The sequence below is a fragment of the Calidris pugnax genome, unplaced genomic scaffold (genome assembly GCF_001431845.1).
Source record: "Calidris pugnax isolate Ruff unplaced genomic scaffold, ASM143184v1 scaffold219, whole genome shotgun sequence".
Lineage (NCBI taxonomy): Eukaryota > Metazoa > Chordata > Aves > Charadriiformes > Scolopacidae > Calidris > Calidris pugnax.
This window is the reverse complement of record NW_015094507.1, coordinates 16,125,744-16,151,191: the sequence shown is the minus strand read 5'-3', so window position 1 is coordinate 16,151,191 and position 25,448 is coordinate 16,125,744.

Genomic DNA, 25,448 nt, shown 5'->3' with positions numbered 1-25,448 from the left:
AGTCAGTACCATTAACTGTGAAGTGATCTCAGAGTGCATTGAACTGGTTGCCTTTCATCTAAAGCTCAACTGGAAGGTGTTATGGAGGTATGAATCAACTTAATACACTCCAGCCACAAATAGACATTAACCTCACACTAGCTGTATGAGAGCTAGTCTGAAGTAATCTGCCTGCTATGGAACCTGTGCAGTGTGGATGTCCATTGTGTCAGCACATAACATTCTGGGCCATGCTATTTCTTAGAATCATAGAATGGTTTGGGTTGGAAGGGACCTTAAAGATCATCCAGTTCCAAACCCCTGCCCTGGGCAGGGACACCTCTCACCAGACCAGGTTGCTCAAAGCCCCATCCAGCCTGGCCTTGAACCCCTCCAGGGATGGAGCAGGGATATTTGCTAATGCAGACACTGCCTGAAGTCCACCTGCACTCGTACAGGTGCAGGTGCAGACTTTTTTGGTCTAACTCTCCAGAAATGTGATTATACCAGGTGAGCTTGAATATGTATGAAAAACCCCAAACAGATTAAGCTAAATTGGATGGTTCTATAGATACCTAAGCAATATCAGTATCATCTGCTTAAACAATGCAGTGTGGGAACGAGAATTCATCCATGATGAACTACATATTTAAAACATAGATTTATTAATAATAGATACAGAAAGAACAGAAGAGGAAAGAAGCTTCCTTTCTACGAAAAGATGTTTTCAAAGCAGTCTATGTGAGGTTTTTGAAGAAATATGGGTGGACTAGGAAATTAAAGCTTGAAATTAAAAAGAGAATATACTGACAATAGAAATTCGTTACGCACTGTGTGATCAGAAGCAGCAGCATGACAGGATGATAACAGAAATCAAAAGGGGAAACCGTCTAACCTCCACTCCCAGGCACAGCTATTTAGAGTGAGTGGTAAACACGCACCCCTTGGGATGATGGATGACTCTGTTTTCCTGTTCCTAATAATGTCCTTGAGTGGGCTAATCGTTGCTCTGAGAACATGCCAAATTGCATGTGCTGCCTCATTTTTGTGGGAAGGGTATTGTGTGAACAAGTTTTTGATGTTGTTGCCATTATTATGATGATCAGTGTAACAGCATGACTGTGTGAGTCCTGGCAGGAAAGAAAGACTCTTTGCAGTGCTTAAATAAATAAGCATATATGCACATAACATGCGCATCCTTGTTCTATAGCACTTGCAGTCTAAAAAGTATGACTTTCTTCTGATTTATTCTAGAAGGCCAAGGAAATACGAGAAGCCTTGACCAAATTTGAAGGTAGTGTAAAATGAGAACACAATTTACAAAAATGGTAAATAATCAGCCTGAGTAACGGGCTACAAAAGAGGTGGCCTAAACAGTAACTTCCTTCTCAAAGCTTTTAAGAAAGTACCTAAATAAATTAGGAGCAGTTTTATTTTCGTGGACCTAGTCACTAACTTCAGTCATCTAAAATTTGGCATCTAGTTTTGGTATACTTGTTTTGGCTACTCAACTAAGGTTGATGAAGGAAGAGACAGTGGCACCTCTAGAGTTGACTCTGAACTACTGAGATGTTTAGGGTGTGCTCACTTTTGAGGCTCCCTGTTTCTCTCCATAATTGTGAAGTTATACTAAATATATAGCATACTGTGTATATTAAATAAGTTTTTCGTTAGAAAGCCGAAGTTAATTGAGCTGAAAATCAATAGAAAGAGCCTAGCATCTCCAGGAGACAAACTGTTTCAATCTCACATTGACATAAACCAGGTGGATGATGGGTTGAAACACTATTTTAGACTACACACCTATCAGTAGTGGGATCTACATGACCTCCTCTTGAGAGCAGAGGTCAGCACCTGAGTTAGCCTCCTTAGCCTTTTATTCTAGCCAATGAAGAGAAGAATGTGCTTCAGAGGGGCAGTTCATTTAACCTTAAAGGAGTTGTCTTAAATATTTCAGATATATTGTGCCCTAGAACACCTATTTCCTTTTGCATAAGGAGCCCAGGGACAGTACTTCACATACAGGAATCTGTGTTGGGGAAGTTTGAAGTTAAGTGATATAGGTCAGCTTCTGAAAATTCAATCCTTACCACCTAAAAACAAACAAAGGACTTAATATGATGTTATTAAGTCTAACAGACATCTGTTCATGCCTCTGCTGTTCACACTGGATGTATGTAGGCAAGTAATTTCAATGTTCACTTGTATAACAAGAAGCTATTCACAAGTAATATGGACAAGAGGACTGGAAGCAAACTTTGCTTTGGAACAGATTAGTCTTTCTGACAAGGGAGTGGGGAGAAATACTATAGTGGCACTCACTCTGTTCATAGTGTTGCTACATGACCACCATGTTTTGGACCACATGGTAGAAGAACAGTTGAATCACTGTGGTTCTCAGCAATCTAGGCACTAGCAAAATCTGGTGCTTTACTGAAGCTTACAATATTGTGTGAAGACAAATAAACACATGCAGTTTGTAGATGGGGAGCTGTTTCTCTGTCTTGCCTGTCAAAGCTTCTCAGAGCTGCCATTCTAAGTAGAATACAGCAAATAGTTAGAGACTAGTCTAAATAATAGCTTTTAATGGTTGAAAAATCCCCAAATTCTACTGGCATTTGAGAAGAGCAATTTGAGAAAGAATTTCTTTCAAGGGAAAGAAATACAGCTAAAAGCTAAAAAAGTAAGTCCAAGAAAATAAGGAAATATTTTCTTGTTTCTTTAGGAGAATTTGTTCTGGGCTCCCCAGTTCAAGAGGGGGCAGGGAACTACTGGAGAGAGTCCAACGTAGGGCAACTATGATGATTAAAGGACTGGAGCACCTCCCTTACAAGGAAAGGCTCAAGGAGCTCGGGGTCTTTAGCCTGGACAAGCGAAGGATGAGGGGAGACCTTATTTATGTTTACAAGTATCTAAAGGGCAGGTTGAAGGATGTTGGAGCCGGACTCTTTTCAGTAGTTCTCAGTGATAGGACAAGGGGCAACGGGCTCAAGCTGGAACATGGGAAGTTCCATACAAATATGAGAAAAAACTTCTTTATGGTAATGGTGACGGAGCACTGGGGCAGGCTTCCCAGGGAGGTCGTGGAGTCTCCTTCTCTGGAGATCTTCAAGACCCGCCTGGATGCTGTCCTGAGTGATGTGCTCTGGGCAACCCTGCTTTGGCAGGGGAGTTGGACTGGATGATCTCTAGAGGTCCCTTCCAACTCTGACAATTCCGTGATCCGTGATTCCGTGATTCTTCTCCCTCTCTGAAGGCTCCTGTCTCTCTTTACTTTTGTAATCTGCCTGAGTGATTGCACAGTGTTTGTTAGCAGAACATATGGTGACTACCTGACCCTGTATATGCAATCATGCAGAATGCAGGCAGACAACCAGTCCTCACTGCACACTGAAATGTTTCTGAAAATGATCATTTGACGTGACCATTTTTCTTCTGGGTCTCAGTTGCTGCTGTCAACATCCAGCTTAGCAAAATGACCAAGGGTATTTTTCTCTCTGGGGATATATGTCTGTCCTGTTGCTGGCTACCTGCTCTACAATATGTCCTGGGGCATGAAAGGGTGTCAAACCTGCCAAGGACTGCAATGTGTGCATATTACAGAAACACTGCCGTTTCCTTAACCCTTCCATAGCCTGCTCAGGTATAGCGAGGACTAAGACTTTGTCCTTAATAGAGACAAAGGTTTCATAACAACAAAAGAGAAATAAAAAGAGTGGGAAATATTCTCACACTCTAGGACGTCAAGTCTTGCTCTAATGCAGGTCAACAATGTATGTTTACTGTTGGAATTTTACTAATTAAAAAAAAAGTTTTTTGAATATAACATATTCTTAGAAGTGGAATTGAAATGAAAACAAAGTTTTGAATTTTAAAATTGCACTGATTCTTCTTTTAAACATAGCTAAAGAATTCCTTCCACCTATCCTTGTGCATAATTATCATTTATAGCAATAACCTGCCATGGCTCTAGTGAGACTAATTACAAAGAGTGAAGACAATAAGATGGTTAAGGGAGCTTCCTTGTTTTCTGTCATTCAAGGCCTACTTTAGGTCAGAAAACTTGTTTCATGTTGTTCTTTTCCCGCAGTTCCTTGATGATTACTGTACCCTGGATTTCACTGGGCTTTAACTGCCTACACTCCTGGCCTTATTCATTTATTTTAATGAAAGGATGTTTTCTAACTGAGAGAAATCATACTGACATCTTTACTCTGTGCTCACAGAATGGTCACATTTCCTTTTTCATACCATATTGAAGATGGGAGGAAAAATCCAATATACAGCTGACATACGAACTACTCTGCATCTTTTCTTGTGTTTCTGTTTTGATGGGAAATGCCTTTTCTTAGGCATTTGCACAAAAAGAATATTGGTATGTCTGTGTTCTGGCTCACTATTCAACTATCTAATGCCATTCAAATGTCCTGTAGTTTACAAAGGCAGATAAAGGCTTGTGTATCTTGAAGCTGTTCATACCAATTCCTTTGCATCGTGACTTTAATCTAACCTAAGCAGGAGTTCTTTCTTCTCCCTCCAAGAAGTGCTACTGGCCTCTACAGGTGACAGCACAGCAGAAACTACTGTTGGCATTAACTTTGAGGATTCAAAAGACATAAATTTGCAGATGAGTAAAGTCAAAGAGAGAGCTGCCAGTGGCGTCAAGTTTAGAGGCTTGATCCATTGCCTGTGGACAGCACAGGCAGTGGAGAGACCATTACTGGTTCCTCTGAGATTTTTTTCCTCTTTTATACCTTAATTTGCAGCGAGCACTTAAAAGTAAAGGTGATTTTTTTTATGTGTAATATTAATGACACAAAAATAGATTTCATCAGACGGTTTACATTCTTTTAAATGATGTTCCACTAAGCCCGTGACCCATTTTTGACTAGAAATCTTAAAAAATGATTGAAATAAAGGTGGTGTAAAAATATTTTTTTTACAGATAATCTTCTGGTAGTTAAAACATTTCCTACCTTACTTCCCTCCTTCCTTTATTCCTTCTCCCCCTCAAACCCCCATAATGTAATTTTGAAAAATTAGATCATCTATAGGTCACTTACTTAAATGTTGACTGCAGCGATTTTTTACTGTAGACATAGACATGCCTTTGTTCTGCCTGAGCCTTCAAGAGGTTTTTGCTGGTTTTGCTTTTGTGGGTTTGTGGTTGGTTTTGTTTTTGTTTTTTTCCCCTTTGCTTAGCCTAGTCTTAATTACATTTTTTTTTTTTTTTTTAAATAAAAAAAAAAGCATGCAAGAAAAATTTTAGAGTGACTTTTCTCAATTAAATCAAAGGTATCAGATAAGATTAAGGGAGATGCTTGCAAAGCAGTAGTCAAAGAGAATGAGCCTCTTCATGTTAAGTTAACTTTAGGAAAATATGTTCCAAATTGTCTCACTAGTATTGTTTTTTGAATGCAATCACAGATTATATTTGGATAAGCAAATAGCAACATGATCTCAATTTCCCCCAAAATAAACAGAAATAGGATATTTTCCACATCTGTATCTATAAATAATAAGACAAAGTTTTTACACAGTAGATAAATCAGTAGTTTAGGACAGAGCTTAATTCTGCTCTCACATCATTTTTACTGCTGCAATGACTTCAGTGAAATTTCAGTGGATTGAAGATTCACTGGCTGATGAGAAGAATTAAGCTTCTTGGTCTGATGCAATAAGTCGGAATTACAGGCATTTGACCGAAGCAATTTCATTAGTGATTAAAAAGCATACAGAAAGCAGATATATGGGGCTTAAGGGACAATAAATGGAAGTTTTGAAATGGGTTCAAGGAGGAAAATACTGTTATTTTACAAATTTTAAAGGTATTTTTGTTCCTCATTCCCCTTGATGCCTGTGGCTCCTTACAGACATTCACACTTGCGAGGGAGCAAATATTTATTGTGGTCTTTGGTGGGTAGATAATGATCAGTTTAAACTGCTCAATTTTAAATGGAAAAGTTAATTTTACCTTATATCACCCTATTAACCTGGTTCCCCAGGAGCCTACATGAAGACAAGATGTCTGAGGAAAGGGGTGGCAGTGCAGCAGCAGAAACATAAAGCAATGATGATTATATGATCTAAACTCTTTATGGAACTATGCAGAACTTCTGGCTGAATGAGAATGAGTGCCTCTTAGGCACCTTCTGCTGGCAGTAGAGAGAGACTCCTCCTCACCTCCAGCCTGATTTACCCACCCTGAGCCGCTTTCTCTAGGCTTGTACTGATCAGGAGATACTCTCAAAAGATTTATCTCGCCCTCAGAAGAAAACTTATGGCTGTGGTCTGCAGCTGCAAAGGGTCAGGTCCCCTCCTGCGCGTTGGCACCATGCTCAGCCTTTCAGAAAGCACTCACAGCCTCTCTTTGCTACTCATTTATGTTCTCAGAGTTATCCTGTCTGGCTACGTTGTGAGTGTGGTAAAGAGCCAAATGTGCTTTTTGCACATGCTGCTGCTGTGGGACAGCCCCTCTGCCCCTGCTGCATCGCTTTGAACCATCTGACTCTTCTAGGGTCAGTCTGGACGTGGAGAGAGCCAGGAACCCACAGTGGTTTGCCCAATTAGAGAGTACTCCAGCAGGTGAACAGAGAAGGCGTAGGTGATGGTGAACAAGATATACTCTTCTCCTGTTACTGACAACTGTACTTTCAGTTTAATTATTCATATGAATACTTTGCTGGAATACTGCTTTGTAAATGTGCTCTTGCATATTTTATAAAAGTAATGACTTTTAGGACTGAAGCCTGGAAGCAGTATTCAGTCTGAGAGGCAGTGGCAGAGCAAATTGTGTTGCTTTTCAAAAGAGGGGGCAGAGAAGGAAGAGCAGAACCCTCTTTGTTACCCCAGGGTGGCAGTACTGTGCCTCCCCAGATCCCTGTGCAGATCAAGGACGTCAGTATGGTGCAAAAGCCTTTTCACACTACATAAAGTGCATACCCATGGAGCTACTGTCTTTGCTTAACTGTCCTACACATCAGAGAAAAATTATTGCATATAGAGATATTGTCAGGCAGTTGTAAAGAGCCTGGGGAGCTGGTTCCATTTGGGACAGTGGAGATACAATCTCTATTTTTGCTTAGGACCATCGTGTTGGGGCAGGCTATGACCTTAAGAAAAGGTACTGGGTTATGATTTTACTTCCCTGCTAAAGATGTGCTCGTGCTTTGATATTCCAGACAGATGTTTGTCTAACCTATTCTTAAAGACCTCCAGTGGTGGAGAATCCACAGTATCCCCAGACAATCTATTTCATTGCTTCATTATCATTACTGCTAGAAACGTTCCTAAATTGTGTTTCTGTCATAATTGCTTGTAGTTACAACTAACTGATTTCCAGAATGCCAGATGTGTAAATAAAAGGGACTGTTCCTTCATAAGTCCTCCATTATCACTTTTTGACAAATTTAAACAAAACATTGTCTTTGAGAAAAAGGTTATTCTAGAAAATTTTTAATTCCTTGTACTAGCCAGGACAAACTATATCACAGTTTCCAGAAATTCAATGCCCTATGCCACTGAAATGGGGCAAAGTGGTCAGAAACTGGCTGGGCATATCATCACAGAAATTTTGGAAGAAAACCTGCTGATAGTAAATACATGAAAATCTTTTATATGGGTGTAAGTATTTGTAAAGCCTCAGCCTTTCCACCATTTTGACATGATGTGATCATTTCATTTTGCAATAAACTGGGTGCATTGTTCAGTTTTACGATGTTATGAAGCTACTGTTAGAGAAAATTAGTCTTTTCACTTTATTCTTTTCACTGTATCAAAGAAAGAAGAAAGAATCTGAATGCTCATTACTTTGCATAGATGGAAGTGTACCAAGTCCAAACTGGATATAGAATGATGTCATTCTGATTTTGTAATGTTTGTGCTTTCCATAAATGTATTTGCCTGTAGGAGTAAGGCAGTAGAAAATCAAGCCCATTAGAGATCTGTCTTTCTAGATGCAATTTCATTTGATGAAGTCCAACTATGAAACCTTGTGAATTGCCCCAGATCTTGAAAAAAATTATTTTGGATGAATATGCTCCGTAGACATCCTCTAATTGTAAAAACTAATGGAGCCAGCATTGAATGCGGGCTGGTTAATTAAGTTAATGCTTAATTTACAGCTTATCAAACCAGTGTGAAGTATTTATGCACCAGAAAGGCACAGTACGGTACAAAAAGTAAAATAGTTTAAACTACGAATGAAGAAAGTTCATAAAAAGGCTATGTCCAGACGTCTTAGGCTGTATCTGCAACAATACTCACATTACACAAAAGGTCATATGGTGCCTATAATCCATAAGTAAAAGCTGACTCTAGGATCACTGGGGCTGCTGTGGATGCTGTGAAGTCCAAATAGATTCAGAAGCAAATTAGTAGACTGCTGTCCTGATTTCTGATCTGGCTAGTTATTATTACATAGAATGTGCTTTGATCTCAAATACAGTATTACATGAAAAATCAGCAGTGGTGAATAAAATCACAAATGATTGCAGAGCTTTTCTCCTAGTGGTAATTTTGGAAGAGTAGAACAGTTTCAGAGTCAGGTCATCCGATCAAATGAACTTAATAATATTGCTGTAGCAATATAATCTCAAGGAGGGATACAATATAATAATTATTGCAACATGCTACTAAAAAAAATAATATTGCATATGTAGAGATTTGTACTGGACAGGATGGCTAAATGGCCTGCCTCAGGGACAATAGGGAATAGAATCATCACCATTGCAATTGACTTTTTTCTTTCATGTTTCAAAAGCGTCAGTTTTGCAAAATAATCTAAAAAGATAATAAAAGATGTTTGCAAAAGAAAGCCTGTGCAATTGAAAAGAAATGGAAAGGGAAACATAATAAAGCCTGGAATATGCTAAATCATATCACAATTCATGCATTACCTTTTCAGCACCACTTCAAATAACAAAATTTGCAACAATGATGCAGGCGAATAATTAACCTTTCCTGCTTTATGACACAGTAAGTACTGGAGGCAGAGCAACGTTACCTATTTATTTCATGTAACATATTCAAGGTCGTTGGATGGCATTTTACGATGAAAGCTGCAGAATCCATAAAGTAAATTGACCAGGATGAAAGAAAAGGTCTGTTTGCAGTTCTTGCATGATTTTCTTTCCCTTGGGAAAGGGAAGAGAAGCTGCAAAGGGAATGAAAACATCCCCACTGTTCTTGGCTGGGAATTTTCCTTCTGAGTGAGTTGCTGGCTGATGTATGAGCACTTCAGCTAGCCCCAGAGTACCCCTGCCTAACTGATTCCTGAGTCAGTTTTGGGCAAGCAGAACTCAGTTGCCACTGCCTGCCCTTTTCTGTGTGTGCTGATGTTCTGCAGCACGAATGTTTGGGGACAAACTTAGCATTTGCTGTTAGTTTACTGCTTCTGGTTTAGTAATAGTTTCTTATCGTGTATAATCCTGGAAATTTCGATTTTATCCTCAGACCTTTCTACTAAGCGTTTCTGAGAGACTCAGAAGTGTTATGTCATATAACTGTACAAAATAAGGTAGTCTTACTGAATTTATAAAGGTAGTTGAAGAGATGCATACAGAGATTGAGGCTAGGCATATTAAAAGGATTCACCCACTACGGGTGTTTTTCAAGCTTGGCGCAAATAAATGCTTGGCTTAAATAGTAACATCGGTAAGAGTTTCTGATAAGCTTGATCTTAGTGACTTGGTAAAGGCCAGACAGCGATTCAGTGGGAGATCTCAGAACGGACATAGGAAACCTGAACCCTCTATTCCATGGTCTAACCACATGGAAAATAACTATATCACATGGAACAAAGTCATACACCAAATCAATACAACAGATCTGTAGTTGTTCAAAAGAACTTTTATATTTGATCTGGATTTAAGCTTATCTATAAATGTGGAGGCACAAAGGAAAAGAAGATTGACAAAACTTGAAGTTAGAAGTAATAGCTTCTGATGCACTTGATCACCTTCTGCATCAGAAACTCTTAATAAATATTTGCTTGCACTGCTGCAGCATACTGCCAAGGTGACCATCTGTCAGTTAGCTTCCAGGGAATCTACAGAAATTCTCTTCTAAATCAAGATTATTATTTTATTTTTGATCTGGGGAAGGGGGCTCTTTATAAACATCTTTAATTTACCTGATGACTTTATGGGCTAAATTGTTAATAGGATAAGAATTCTCAGCAATAAGTAAATAACATCAATTCTCATCAGATACAAAGCTCATGCAGAGATTGAATGATGAGGGCAAAAGCTATCATGGAAACTTGAATCAAATTTATTAGCAGATGTTCAGTGGTGCAGAAGAATTATACATGAATAATAAAGTGCAATGCTAGCTGAGAGCTCTCAACTTCCCGCTTTTCCCAGGAAGTACCTTTTAATGGAGGTCTTTTCCCAGAAGCTTAACATTGTGTTGAATTATAATTAAGCCATATTGAGAAAACATTCAAGTGACAATGATTTACAAATGATCAAACTATTTTGGGCTTAGCTTTGGGCTTTACTGACTAGAATGATTTTTCTGTTATGACCATATGTCTGTTAAGAAACTTGATTAAAACGTAAAACCTGTTATGGGGATTTTTGAGACAAATGAGGAAAAAAGAAAGTTAAGGTATTTCCTGCAGTTTTAAGTTTTCCTTTAGTTTAACTAACTAAACCTTTGCTTAATTGCCAGAGATCAAGAAACAAAAGTGCATGAACCTGTAATACTTATACCTTGCTTGCCTATCACCAATAAGGACACTGTTTTATGACCTGTTTAACCAACCCAGCAGTAATAACTACTGGCATGAATTGGAAGAATCGAAAGCCACACACTTTCACCTTCCCCAAAGATATTCCCATTGGCACGGTCTCCCTCTGTGAAATTGAACCATGGTTTCTTTCTGTCTCTGAGACAAACTATACCTCATCAAGACAATCTTTATTTTAAGCAGCAACATGAAACTATACCCCTCTGGTCAGGACCTTAATTCAGCCCCAGAAAGGGGTCCTAAGAAGTGCAGAGATTGATAGTGATATCCTAAAGGCTAAGAGACTGAGGATGACAGATGTGAATGAAGAATAATGGGTGGAAATGTAAAGATGTTGTTTGTTTCTTTCTGTGTGAGATTTTACAGTTGTTACCATAAGTTTCTACAGGACAGACCCAAGGTGACCCAAATATCTGAAGTATAGAGAAAGGTTTGAAGCTACAGGCAACTAATTCTATCACCCAGCATAGGCACATCCAGCTTAGAAAGAGAGGTTTTAGCCAGTTAAATGCTGCTTCTCCTCTCCTTCTGTGGGACGTTGAACTTGATACTGGAGGCAAAGGGAATATTTTGGTAAATTAGAACATTAATTTCCATGCATAGCTCTGCTTCCTGATCTTCCAGCCATGCCCACGTTACTGCCCAATGTAGTTTCACCAGCCAGGGCAAAGGGAATTTCTTCTTTTCCCTTTCTAGTGCATTCCATTCATTATTAAGTCGACTGCTGAGAACGAGCACTGTCTCTACAGCTTGACTTAATTGGTTGTCAATTCCCACAACATGCTGAACATGGTAACAATGTGTTTACAAAAAGGATACTGATACATTTCAGGGCCTACATTACCTGAGGCCTGATGATGCTTGCCAGAGGGCACGTATCTAAAGCCTCCCAATTGTATTCCAAACTAGCCTTATTCCTCTTAAATTTGCTTTACTGCAGGAGCATCTCATGGCAAAGTCGTCCACATAGTAATCTTAAATGTCTCACTGATGATCTCTACTGTTGAAAGTGAATACTGGAATAGGAGGTAAATTATTAAGGCAAAATTATTGCCGGAAGATTCATATTCTTTAAATTTGCCATCACAAGTCAATTTGGGGTATATAATTGCACATTTTGTTAGCTTCCTTCTTAAAGATATACTCAAAATTCACTATCTGTAAGAGGCAACTCAAACTGAAGAAGCTTAGCATAAAAGAAAAAAAAAAAGCTAAAGAAAACCTCGTCCTTTCTAGTTCATATAAATATGATGAGGATATCTGAAAAGCATACATGACAAAAGACAGTGATACACTCCCAGTTTCTATTTTTATATAAGACTGAAGATATCTTTATTTTCCCACAGCTCATCATCTTTCTTGTGCAAACCCACTATCTATTGAGAAATGAATGTGTGAAGACTCTTAACTCTCCCCTCTCCCTTAGAAAAAGTCCTGCCTAACAGTAGATTCATATCAGGTTATTGGAAATCACTGTATTTCCAGTTAAGTGGCAAAACCTACTCTTTTAAATATCTGAATTCAGAGAACTGTAGAAAAACAGTTTTGATAAGAGCTTTGAAAGCCCATGCTCCAGCTTTATGAAGACCAATTATGTCTATGGGTTTCCTCTGTGATAATTCTCAAATATTAGGGCAGTATTATTTAGACTTGATTAAGGTGTACTCGCTACTGAACTTCATGAGTCCTTAGATGAGGAAAGACTGAAAGATATGGCTATGCATTAATCCTGTAGAAAACTTTGACCTTTAAAAATGTGATTTCTATTACTGAGGTAATTTTTTATTTTTCTTAATATTAGCTGTTACTTAAAATCACACTCTAATATTTCATTATTGGTTTTTACAGTTTTTATATGTTTATTACTTTGTACTTTTTATTATGGTACATATCTTGGGAGGCTGTTTTACTTCTACATTGCAAACTATAGATATGCTATGTACTGCAATTCTATCGATTTGACTTTTAAAGGATACCTGGAATAAATATGCCTTAGTTTTAAAGAAATATGTGACACGTTTTATTATTTGAATTTTTAGTGTGTAGGCAATGAAATTTACTGCTCAGAATTGATAGGCAACAAATCCAACAACAGGTAGATGGATTCATCAATTCCTTAATAAAAGGAAAAGTAAAGCACATGGCTAAAGGTCAGAGTATGAATAGTCAGTATGGATAAGAGGCTGAGGTGATCACATTGAAGGAAAGCATTTCCACATTCAGTATCATATTTGAGACTTGTAGAATTATTAGTTATCCCTAAATTGCCAGTTGAGGTTCAGTAGCAGATCTTACATAGCAGAAGCTCTTCTAGTGCAATAGCTAATCTTAGAAAAGAAAATAAATTGATTTTTACTTTAGATAATTAAACAGTGTCATCACAGAATGAACACTACTCCTCATATGAAGCAAACATCTGGAAATATTAGAAACAGCATTATGTAAGCCAAACCAGAGAGTCAATGGGTCTAACTAACCTGCATTTCTGCACAGCTGCTTGCAGTGCTTGTGGTATTAGATTTGGACAGCACATGGTCAGTTAAGAATACAGTCCTACCTGCTTTGAAGCATTGAAGGGCAAGTCAAAACCAATGTGGGAAGCTGGAACAGTAAGACATCTTTGAACTTACGTCTTTGAAGTAAATCTTCATTAAACACAGCTCTTGGAAGGCAGCACAGTTTTTCTTTAGACCTGTTGCCTTGCTGATTCTGCCGTAGCCATGTAAAGTTAGCTTATGATTGGTATAGTGTTGGGAAGCTGATATTCATCTTTCAAGTGGGATTGACTCATTTATCTTTTGCTGTCTAGAAATTATAAAAGTCACCCAGCTGGGCACCTAGTGTCAGGTGCAGTATGCTGCCTGACCTCCCTGTCTCTTCAATCTCTCTTACATCTTGCATAATATCTTTCAGCTGTGTGCAAACTTCTACAATACTTTAGGAGGCACAAGTGGCATGACACATCTTTAAGCCACTGAATCCCACCCCTGAACGGCCAGCCCAAGCAAGGTGTTGAACTATGTAGTCAAAAGGAAGAAACAGTCACTTACAGAATCATTAAGCAGATGAATCATTCTTTGGAAATACCAGCCCCTCTGCTTGACTACACAGAGGAGACAATTTTTAGATGGCTGAAGTTAAACAAGATGAATGTCTGTCTTGGAGACAAAGGTGTTAATGAAGTAACATTTGCAAATTGATGTGTGTGAGAAATACTTTGTTGCCCACAGAGCACATAGGTCTCTCTGCATTATCCTCTGCATGTATATTCCTTCTTGTAATTTAAGGTTCTGTATAATGAAACTTGAGTATTTCATACTAAACTAAAATAAAAATTTTCAGGTCATTCTCTGTGAGAATTTCATTTCATTTTTTCATGACAAAAAGCTGTGCATCTGAACTTTTGAAGCTGGGGAGGGAATGTTATGTCTTCAGCTACCTGGACAAATGTTTTAAATGCTTAATATTATATAGTACTCAATATTGCTTTAAACATAGTTACTGGCAGCTCAATTTCTGTCTGATTTTTTTATTAAAAAAAACTACTCCTGCATTTGTCAGAGGCCCAATCTGATAACGTGTGACTAAGACATGTTGTATACAAGTTTAAAGGTGGGACTAAGCTTGACCCTTATACCTGGCCTCATCACTCCAGCAGCAACCTAGGGACCTCTCTGAATTGCATGGAGGTTGGATGACAGTGTCTTTATTTTCCAGGATTACTTGTTCTCAGACTATTTTCTTGAGAGGGCATCAGGGTACGGGGCCCTCCTCCAGACTGAGAACTGTAGGTTTAACTATACTTTTCTTCCTTCCCTCTATGTACAACAGCACAGCCGAGAGAGAACAGCAAGCAATCTTGTGAAAATTAAATGGGTAGTTAGGTAACACCTGTCTCCAGTGAGAGTAGCTGATTACTTCTCTGAGAGTGCAGGAAAATGAAAATCAGGGAGACGCAACAAATAATTAGCTGGAGAGAACAAGGAAAACCTGGGAGCCTGTCTGATCCTTGGAAGGATCTTTAAGTTTGACCAGACTGACTGAGGTGTTTTCTCCTCCATTTTAATTCCAGAGAAAGCATCAAAGGGAAGGTGTTGTGGGTGGCATTGCCACTGAGCAGCTTCTGGGGACCCAGAGCATGTGTCTGGCCTTGCTGGCAGCAAGGCACAGCAGCACGAGCCCTGTCTGATCCTCAGCCATGGCAGCACATCTCCCAGGGGGACAGGAATCTCCAAATGCACTTGCACGTGAGAACTTCTTATCCTCTGTTGGTTGAAGACAAACACAGACAGCCCAAAACATAACCCCTATCTGTCCCCCTCTTCACAGACTCCCCTCTCCAACAGCTTTTTTTTTGCAATTAAAAATAGTAATATGGGAATAGATTGTCTTTAAAGATATTTCCCAAGAGCTGCTTGGGATATCTCACAACCCTCCTTTGCTTCTTTCTTAGAAGCATTCTTTTTGAGAGACTCCTGGATTACTTTCTCCTCTGTAATTTGACTAGTTTTATGAAATAACCCTTCAAATCACCTGCTAATGAAATAATAACCTTCATGCAGTTTGCAAAGCTATGCACTATATGTGATAATTTAATTTGTTTTCCCACACATGTCAAAAAAGTTTAGTGAAGCCAAATCTGATGATGGTGCCTCTGTGGGTCACAGGAATGACAGCACAGTTTGTGGGCTTTTAGTACTGCAAAAATGTCTCTCACTTGGCTGGAACATCAAATTTAAGTTGTCTACTCGAATGTTGCAGGTTTTAAACTTTTGAAACCAGAAGTACAATGAGCATCCTCTCTCTAAGTATGCAGCAGCACAAATACGATATGCAGTTGAACTCTGAAAGATGCATTTCCTCCTTCCTATCATAAGCTCAAAGCAAATATTCCAGGAAAAATACAGGTTTCCATTTCTTAAGTAAGTTGATCAGGTTACAGTGCTATTTAGGGAAGACTAGTCTAGTAAGCATCAGACTTTCTACCTGGCCCAATCAGATCTTCCACAGGTCTTTGTCACATCTCCAGACTTTTACATGTGTTTTAGATGTTCCAGGGATTCTCAAATGATACAGAACACCATTATGGTATTCAGCTAAAATAAGGTCATGTCTCTAAAAATTTTATTATAACCTACAGAAATGTAACACCTCCTGTATATGAAACTTAGGGAGGGATTCAGCTGACCAGACATGAACACAAATGTTTAGCAACATTTCAGACACACAATTTTACTCAGTACATCTGCACAGGCTGGTGGATGTGACCCATGGACCAATGAATGTGCATTGTAACACGGGGACCTTGTTGGAAGTTGGGATCTATGTAAATTGGGGGAATCCAAAGCATCTAAAGTGACACTAGAAACTTATGTTTAGGCAGCTAAGTCCCGTCACATTGGGAAGTATTTTATTTCACTTTAGGGTGAGCTGAATTGCTCTCTCATCTCTACCTCCTGCACTGATTTTATCTCCACTGACTACATTGTGAGCTAAATCCCTTTGCACTACCGGTTGCAGTTGTAGGTGCCTTAATCAGGCTCTAAATCTGACTTCTGGACTTGGCTTAAACATGGAGAAGTGAAGAAATGAATACCAGCCAGAGTAAAGTTTGCCAGTATCTGATTGCTGTCTGCATTAAAATAGTCAAATGTGAGTCATGTATTCACAACCATCCAAAAGATAAAAAGAATGTGTTGGTAGCTTCGCTCATTTCTCTTCAACGCAGTGGAGTATACTTCTCTGCTCAGCAATGTGGCAGATGCAAAGATAAAAGACAGAGCTGGTCTTGTTACCTTCCTTCCAGCCAGCCTCTTCTTAGGCATCTCACCCACTCGAGAAGTCTTGGAGACAGAAGGGATCGGCGACGGCTCAGAACAGTGCTGAGGTCTGCATGAGGGAGCTATTCACATCCCTGTGCACCTGCACACAAGCATAGGAGTTGGCAGAAATCTATTTCATAACGTTTCCGTTCCCAGATAACCTTTGATAATCATCCTCCCAATTGCTTTTTCAAAATTAAATGCTGTAATTCCCTGCTTGGCTTGAACACCCAAGCTGTACAGTCATCAAGACAAGGGAAGTGAGAAAGTGTTGGCTTCAGAGGAAAGAGGAGAGAATGTCACAGAGGAAATAAAAAGGACTTGTTCTAATGAAGCTTAGCACCTGCAGTCACAGTGATGTCATACTGTGAGTTCAGCAGACAGCACAGGTCTGCAGGATCCCACTAATACATATTTTTACACCCCAGCAAGAAGCTGGATGACATAATTCTCCTTAAGTTATGCAGTATTGGGAAATGTAGGGGTTTGGAAGGGGAGTTAGTTTTTGTTTGTTTTAATATTTCCACATTTTTATCTTCCTATTACTGTGAAAACATAATATATTGAAATACAATTTTTCATAAAAAATATATTATATTACACTATTTTTGTTTCCTCCTCTCTCATTCCTTCCACTAAAAGACTGCACACATATTTTAAAAAAGTCTGAATATACTTATATTTCTGACTAAACCACTGAGATCAGGCTATGTAAGATGAGATGCCTAAATCCTTCCATAATATTCTCTCTGTGACTCCGGAGCAGGAGGAGAGGTTCCCAAGGCAGGAAAGGGATTAAAAGGAGTCAGAGTCCTAGCATCATTTTACCTCTGAGCAAAACTGCCATGATGTAACAGCACGTCAAATTTTGTATTGTTTGAAAGACAAGGGTTTGCTGTGGCTGAATGCAAAGAGAAGGGAAGTGAGAAACTTGCATTTTAAGGGCTATATCTTACAGCTGTATCTTACAGCTCTTCCTAGTTTTTGTACTTGTCTGTCAAAATACTGTTGTTTCTACAGAGTATTTAATTTTAAGACATATTCAAAAATACAAATGTGAAGCTCTTTGAATACCTGCAAGTCACATGCAGAAAAAGAAATCCTGCCCTGTCTCAGCTTCTGTTCCTGAAGATGATGGTTGCCCATTCCTCCTGGTTTTTACAGCTTAAGAGGAGAGAGAGATGAAGATACACAGGGTAGCACACTATTGAATTCTGCTGATTTGGTTTCACTTATGGACTTCAGATATTATATGCAAATATTTGCTGAAGCCTGCAGATGTGTGCTTCTGATACATTGCATTCAGAAAATGAAGAAGTTGAAAGAAGTTGTATTATACACTTTTTAAAAAGTTGCTGTGCAGTTGATTTTCACTTCCCAGAGTATGGTGTTTTATCCCCTGATCCCTCTTCCCCCAAGTAAATATCCCTTACAGGGAGTCGCTAGCAAGCTGCTCACTCCACTTTTCTTTTGATGGACTCTGAGTTGAAGGGTCCAGTGTGCAGCTGAGATGCAGGCAGGGCAAACAGAGAGACTAAGGAAGCATTTCCTCATTTCTTAATTCAAGTTATAGTCTTAAATTAAAAAACCTTATTATCTGTCCAATGAAACAAAAAAGAAGAGAAACAAAAAGATCAGGCAGACTATTGAGAAACCCCTTAAATTCTGATAAACTACAATTAATAGCAGAAAAAATGTTTTTTTTTCTGGATTTATTTTAAGAGTATGCGCTCCCAATGAATAAAATTGTCTTTTGGCATTCCAAAAATGTAGTCAGAATGAAAGCACCAGAGAATGTCATAGTTACCAACTTGCAGGCTGTCTTCTTTCTTTTCTTACTAGAAAGCTAAACCAAACAGCTTCAGGTGGCATTACCACACATTTTAAAGAAATATGGTCAATTGTTAGGCTACGGGTCTTCTCTCAAGCACTTTCCTCTTTGATTTTCTTGCTGCAGAAAACCTGCAAAATGTCAGCTTCAGAAAAATATGGTACACATAGGACTTCCCCGGGCATAGATCTCACAAGAATCTGGATCAAGAAAATATTTTTAAGAACTTCCTGCCTTTAGAGAATTTTATTCTGCTCGATCTCTAAACTTAGTGATGGCAAAACCAACCTTTTATTTGTGCATTGGCTTTCCATATATTACTTTGTTTTACTACTTGCTCTTTCAAGCAGGAGATTTCCGTTCTCTTCATTCTGTTCTCTCCCTCTTATTTGCTCCAAAGGTATGATACCAATGTTAATTTTTTTGATGCTCCTGTTGTTCAGATAGTTCCATTTTAATTCATTTTCATCCGTCTTTCTTCCTTGTGATGTTGTTTATTCCTTGTTGTCATTTTAATGTAGGATATATTTAGCTAGATTAAGGTATTTTACGATGTTGGCTAAATGATTACTTATAACAAGCCAGTTTTCTTTATCTATCAAAGTCTATGTACTGATGATCTGGATCAATCCTGTGTGGCTGTCCACCTCTGGTTTTGACTGATCCCATATATCTGTGAAGTGAGGGAGACTATTAGATTCCCATACTTGTCACTGCAGGTAAATAATAAAAGGTCAATTCATTGCTGAACTACAGTTTTAAATGGACTAGAAAGCTGTATTTCATAAAGAAGATGGAGAGTTAGTTTTATATTAAAGTAGTGTCATACACCAAACCACTAGGCTTTTGGGTGCCCAAATCAATACTTTTCTGGGTCTAGCTGAAATAGCCTACAGCGCATCACAGCTTCTGAGTCCATTTTTGCTAAATGATGTTCAGGTGCACATGGACTCCTAACATCTGTGATAGTAAATATGTAACCTTTTCTCTGCTGCCTTTAACCAAATCCAAAGAAATAATTGATTAATATCATCAATAATGTTTTGGTTTATGTAAAATGACGCATAGCTCAGGCTGGAAATAAGAAAGCGAAGAGGGGCTTGAAAAAGGGCACTCCTAAGAAGTCATTTGTTACTAAATTAAGTTTAGATAATTTGTGTCTGGGTTTCTAGAACCCAAGTGTATATACACAACATTTCTTTTGACTTTCTTTTTGACCTATATAGTGGCAGACATTTACTCTTTTCTAATTTAGGAAGATCAACAGCAGAAAAAAGTGTATGTCTGTGCATATTCACATGCACACACCTCTTAACTCTTGAGTTTAGAAGAAATATTTCTAGCAGCAGAAAAGTATAGTTACTTTTAACCCATTCAATATTTATTCCTCTTTATTTGAGTGTGGTGGCATAAATTGAAGTTATGTGTTAAATTGATCCACTAAGTAATTTAGTTTAATTATTAAATTTGATTCAATATTTAATTTGGTTTAATAAAAGTGGGCTTCCATAAATGTATGCATTTAACTGATATATATTGGGGCTGTATAATTTTGAATAGATTAAATATTTAATAGAGAACACTTCTTTGAATTATTCAGTATGCAGACTAGATAACTGATCTACTCTTTCAAAATAGCGGAAATACAAATGACACATTATAAAAATAACATATTTCCAACCAAGAATATGTATAAAACACATTGAACACATTGTTGGTTCATTTCCAGTCAAGCAAACCAATCTTTGCTTAATGGAACCGACCATTGAGAATTCATCAAGAAAACTCCCAGAGCTATTGTAACTGTAATATAGCTCACAAAAACTAGACTATTAGAATATGCAGAATACTATGGTGACAAAATGATTTTTAAAATGACTATAACAATATAATTTTCCTCTGTCTTTTGTGAACAGCTAAATGTGCAGAAGATTTGTAGCTGATGGTGATTTAGTATTCTGGATCAGATTCAAAGAGTGGAATACTCAGAGTCACAGTTAAATTCTCTAATCAAAATATATATTTCATTTTGATGTTGCATCATAAGGAAACTTTAGAAAATGAGATATAATTTAAGTGAACTTCAACACTCATCTAATTTCAGGTGTATGTGACATGTCACCTGAAATCAATGGGACAATACTTAGCTGATGCTTAAATTTTTTCTAAGAATCTGAACATTTATATGCATATGATCGTGCTGAAGGTTTTTGTTGAATCAATGAATGTGCTTCAGAAATAATATATCACATAAGGATCCCTCTCCTTGTTTTTCAGAAGACAAGATTTGCATTTCTGTCAGAAAAATATCTTATTTGGCTGTCAATGAAGACTGCTAGGCAGCACTTGTGATCTTGTTTACTGTATGGCTGTACAAATGCTTGTGCCAGCACAACTGATGGAGCAGCGGAGTGACACCTGGAGACAAGAAAGAGTTGATAGCATTGTCAGATGTGGAGCCAGCCTCTTCAACAATGAAACTGCATCTTAATAAGGGGAGAGGCAAGTTTTTAATCTGAAGAAAAGAAAAGGAGAAACTAACCAAGATAGTAAAGTTGGTACAGAATATCCTTATTGCTAAACACAAGCTTAGGAATGTATTTTATTATCTTATCTAATGTAAATTTGCTTCCTCTTGGAAATCTATATTTTCAGATAAACACTCTTTTATTCTTGTCCAGTAGTAAAAACAATGCATTCCTTATCTGCAGTGAATGAAGTTTTGCAGGCGACGTAAGAGGTACCAGGTCTCAGTACTGTGCTGTGCAGAGCCCCAGGGGTGGTGAAGTCTGCCTCCCTGCTGGCTGCTTGCTCTCCTTTGTATCTTGGCCTCACAGGGCTCAGGAAAAGGAAAAAAAAAAAACCTTTGATGCTCAGGGAGATTTTTAAGTCACGAAAAGAAAAGGAGTATGAATATTCCCAGGTTGATTCCTCCTTTGGTTCGAAGTTATGGAAATGGAGTACGTGTTCTTTTTGTCTATAAAAAAGTACTTTCTAAAGCACAATCAGTCTATTTCTACTGTTGATAAAAATAGTAATAACAGTTCTTCAGCACACGCAAAATCAATTAAATTTGTGGAATTTCACATGAAGTACAGGTGGTAACCGAGAAAGTCTTTGTAGCAATGTAACCTCAGTAACTAAATCGAAATAATAAGTATAATATGCATAAATAAGAAACGTCTATTGATAAATCAATGTTCACTTTATTTTGTTGTGATTGGAACACATTTCTCCATACATTTTTGTAATAATAAAATGGTTTAGGAAAGATTTTTGATGTCCTTAAGAGATTATTCTTGGCTTTAAAGTACTTGAGTTTGTAAATAATCTGATAGAAAGTTATAAATGGTATAGTGGAAAAAGGAGATATTTTACTGCTACCATAAAGTAGCAGCAACTCTTGCTACAAGAAAATAGCTAGGGAACTTGTTCAAGTTTTAAAAATATTTTTAAAATGGATTGTTAAAGGAATGTGAAAAATTTCATTTGGTTCTGTTATTTTATTTGTTATGCAATGGGAAAAGATATGTTACCTCTGTCAGGTCAAACAGACTTACCAAAATGACATGAGGATAGATCAATTTTTTGAATCAGAATTCAATTAAACCCTGAAAAGAAAATGTTTTCCTCATATGAGACTCATTTTTCAGACTGCTGTTGCCAAGAAAATATTATTTTTAATAATAATGACCAAAATAGAATACCTTTCTATTATAGAAATCTAATAATTTTATAACTGCTTAGTAAGTGACAAAGTGGATTTTCAAAAGTCTAGTCATTACTGTTTCAGTTCCTGAGAAGAAAAAAAAATGAAAGAATAAAAATAATCAGTCTATCATATGAAACTTAAGCAATATATTTTTTTTATTATTTTAGCATAACTAAAATAAAAAATAAAATACAAACATTAACTCTTAAAGTTTGATTCTCATTTTTTTTCTGTCATCACGATAATGAGAAATTAACAAGATAGGCATGATCTAAAAAGGTTAATTGAGTTTCAGTTTCTTCTTGAATTTGAATCAATGAACATATTGAAAGACTGAAAGTAATTTTATTAGCAAAAGGAAGAATAAATTTAAAACTGCTGAAAATTTATCTACAAAGTACATCCAGAAAGTGCTCAGAATAGCATCAAAGGTCATGGACTTCCCCACTCTGATATGACATAAGAAATGATTCTTACTGTAGCCTTTCCCATGATGGGACATGACTCATTTTTTTTTTTCGGAACCATAATCTTCCCTATTAAAACGTGGAGCTTTTTTCACTGTTTGCACTCAACAGGAGCAGAGTAGAATAAAAATATTTGTATACGCTTATGTCCTTTTCTAGCATGCCTAATCAAAATTTTGGATGTTCAGAAATCCTAAGGCCCACAGTAGCTTCTGGGAATCCCTAAGTGTTTGCATCATCATGTGAAAAGTGCTGTCCCACCCCAAATTTTCAAATACTTTTCAAGAACCCTAAAGGAAGAGAAATGGATGTGAGAGAAGGGGGAAGAAAGCACCGTACGCTGGATGATATGCAGGCTATGTTAATTTCATTTTGCAAGTCATTTGCAATTTCATACTTACACTGAATTCTAAATTGCATCAAATCACAAACCTGCAGCTAGGACCAGCACTTATGGGTTTCAGTTGGAATAATCTAAACCAGCTGAAAAATGGTATTGGCTAAGATAGTGGGTAGGAAAGTGCCTCAGCCAGATTTCTACACTTGCCCTGATTAGAAGCTTCAGCCAGAGCCCCTTAGCATGGACTGTCCATCGAAGTGAGGGTTAGTCACTGAGTGCAGAAGGCATGTCATATGAAGATTGAGAGGGAGTTAGCATTTCTTATCTGTTAAAATGACCTTTTCTATCTCAACCACAACGGGGAAAAAATAGGGAAAATGAAGAGGAAAAAAAAAAAAAGAAGTAAGGAAGAACCCCCACAAGAAAACCTTGAGAACAGATCTCTCTTTTTAATAGAACTCTTCTGTTAAAGTTTTTTTAAGCATATGTGCCAGATTTCGTATGATCCACAATCCTGATTGATTGTTGCGTGCATGTGCACACATGCACACACACACACAAATTAAAAACATAAAGTAGAAAGAAAGAGGAAAAATTCCATGGAGAAAAATATACCCATAATTTTGGATGAAACTCATGTTAGTGTATGAGGCTGTGCTGGCAGCATGCTGAAATTGTCATTAATGAAAAAATGATTTAGTTTTTATATTAACTTCACAAACCTTCTTTACACAAAGTCTGAAATAGGCCAGAGTATCTGCAATGTTAATGTTCCATTAGTTTAATTCTTTGTTAATGGATTAATTCAATTTATGAAAAAAGAAGCATTTAACTGTCCAGTTTTGTTTGCCTTAAATCTATATAAACTTGAAATACAGTCTCCTTGACAAATGAGGTTACTAGAAACTAAATGGAAAATCTTATTTGCCACCACAGTGGTGACATGAAGAATTGCAGCCTTTAGCTGAGGGCTACTAAGCTCTTAATAATGAGAGAAAGGTACTCCATCTTCACCTATAGCCACAATTACAATGAACAAAAATAGCTGCCAAGGCTTCTACAAAAAATATTCATGACAATGTGAAAAATATTGATTTTAAAAGCCAAGAAATGAAATATCTTCTAAAGTGCTCCATTCAATCTAGTTATTATTTTCCAAAAGAAACTGAGGAGACCACAAAGCATTTTGCAGAAATCCTACATTAAACATAAATCCTTCTGGAAACAGCATAAACAAACAGTCCCAAACTCTCCATAAATTAATGCTGCTTTTGAGTGATCAGGCCATATGGAAAATGTGCACCCTGACCTGGAATTATGTTTGAACGTTGAACCTTCTTTCTTTCCTCCCCTCCCTCTTTTATTTTCTTCTACCCTAAATAAAACTTGAGGGAAACATCTATATCTGTGTGAACCCCCCGTATGTGATGGCACAGCCTATTGCTCTGAGCTGCACAGTGTGTCATGTAGTGGCACTGTGTGCTGATGCTGAGCTGTTACAGTCATTGCCTGTTGGATTTGCAATGTGCTTCTGAGCCATTATACGTGTCAGATGAGATGGCAAAGCTCACTACTCTGAGTCTCCCCGCATTTCTGCTGATTACTGCATTTCTTTCTGTCCTTCCTGCACTAGAGCAGCGTGTCTGTTTGGCGCACAAACGCAGGAAAGAATGGCTTCATTTTGAACAGAATACTTATTTTATTGCAAAGCGGCAAGAATATCATCAGGAAAACACGCTATATAATCTCAGGTGTTACAAATCCTTTTTGTTACCTAACCGTATTCTCAATTTTAACTTTGATAGTGGTAGAGTTTTGAAAGGCATCTAGGTACCTCATTTCCACTGGAATCATTGGTGGATAATAAATATCTTTAACAATCTAAGTCTATGTAGTTTCAGAGCTTAAGCCTTCATTCTGAAAAGGGACTTAGCAGCAAAATGTTAAAAGCATTTAAGTTGGGAGTATAAAGGTGTAGACAGGTACCCTAATGAGATTTTCAAAGTGACTAACTCCCACTGAAATCAATCTAGCCGAAGTCCCTTTGGCTTTCAGTAGGATTAATGAGCCTCTGTAAGTAAAATTCTTTTGGAAACGGGGCTTCTGTAGTTTCAAAAATCGTACTGTGCTAACTGCAGTGCTATTATTTTAATGTACAGTTTTTATTTTATTTGATATACATCGTTGTTTGATACCTTCTTGGCCACATTAGCCAGAAATAAGGTTTCAGTCATCTCCAAATTGTTCATCTGTTTGAACCAAATGAAGTCAGGGCTCATTTCTCCAGAAACCAATAGTGCTGCATGTAGCTTAGCCCATAACTCACAAGTTAGAAAAATGATGCATCAAGTTCACACCCTTCCCCTACTGAGAAAAACTGAGTACATGGGTCTCAATTCCATAACATGTCCTAGCAAGCTAGAGGATCACTAACAAACTGGTTTATTACCAGTTACTTGGTACATGGTATAACAAGAAGAACTGACAGAAAAAAATTTTGGAAGTCACTGTACTCTGGGAATTAAAATTATCTGTTGTGATGTG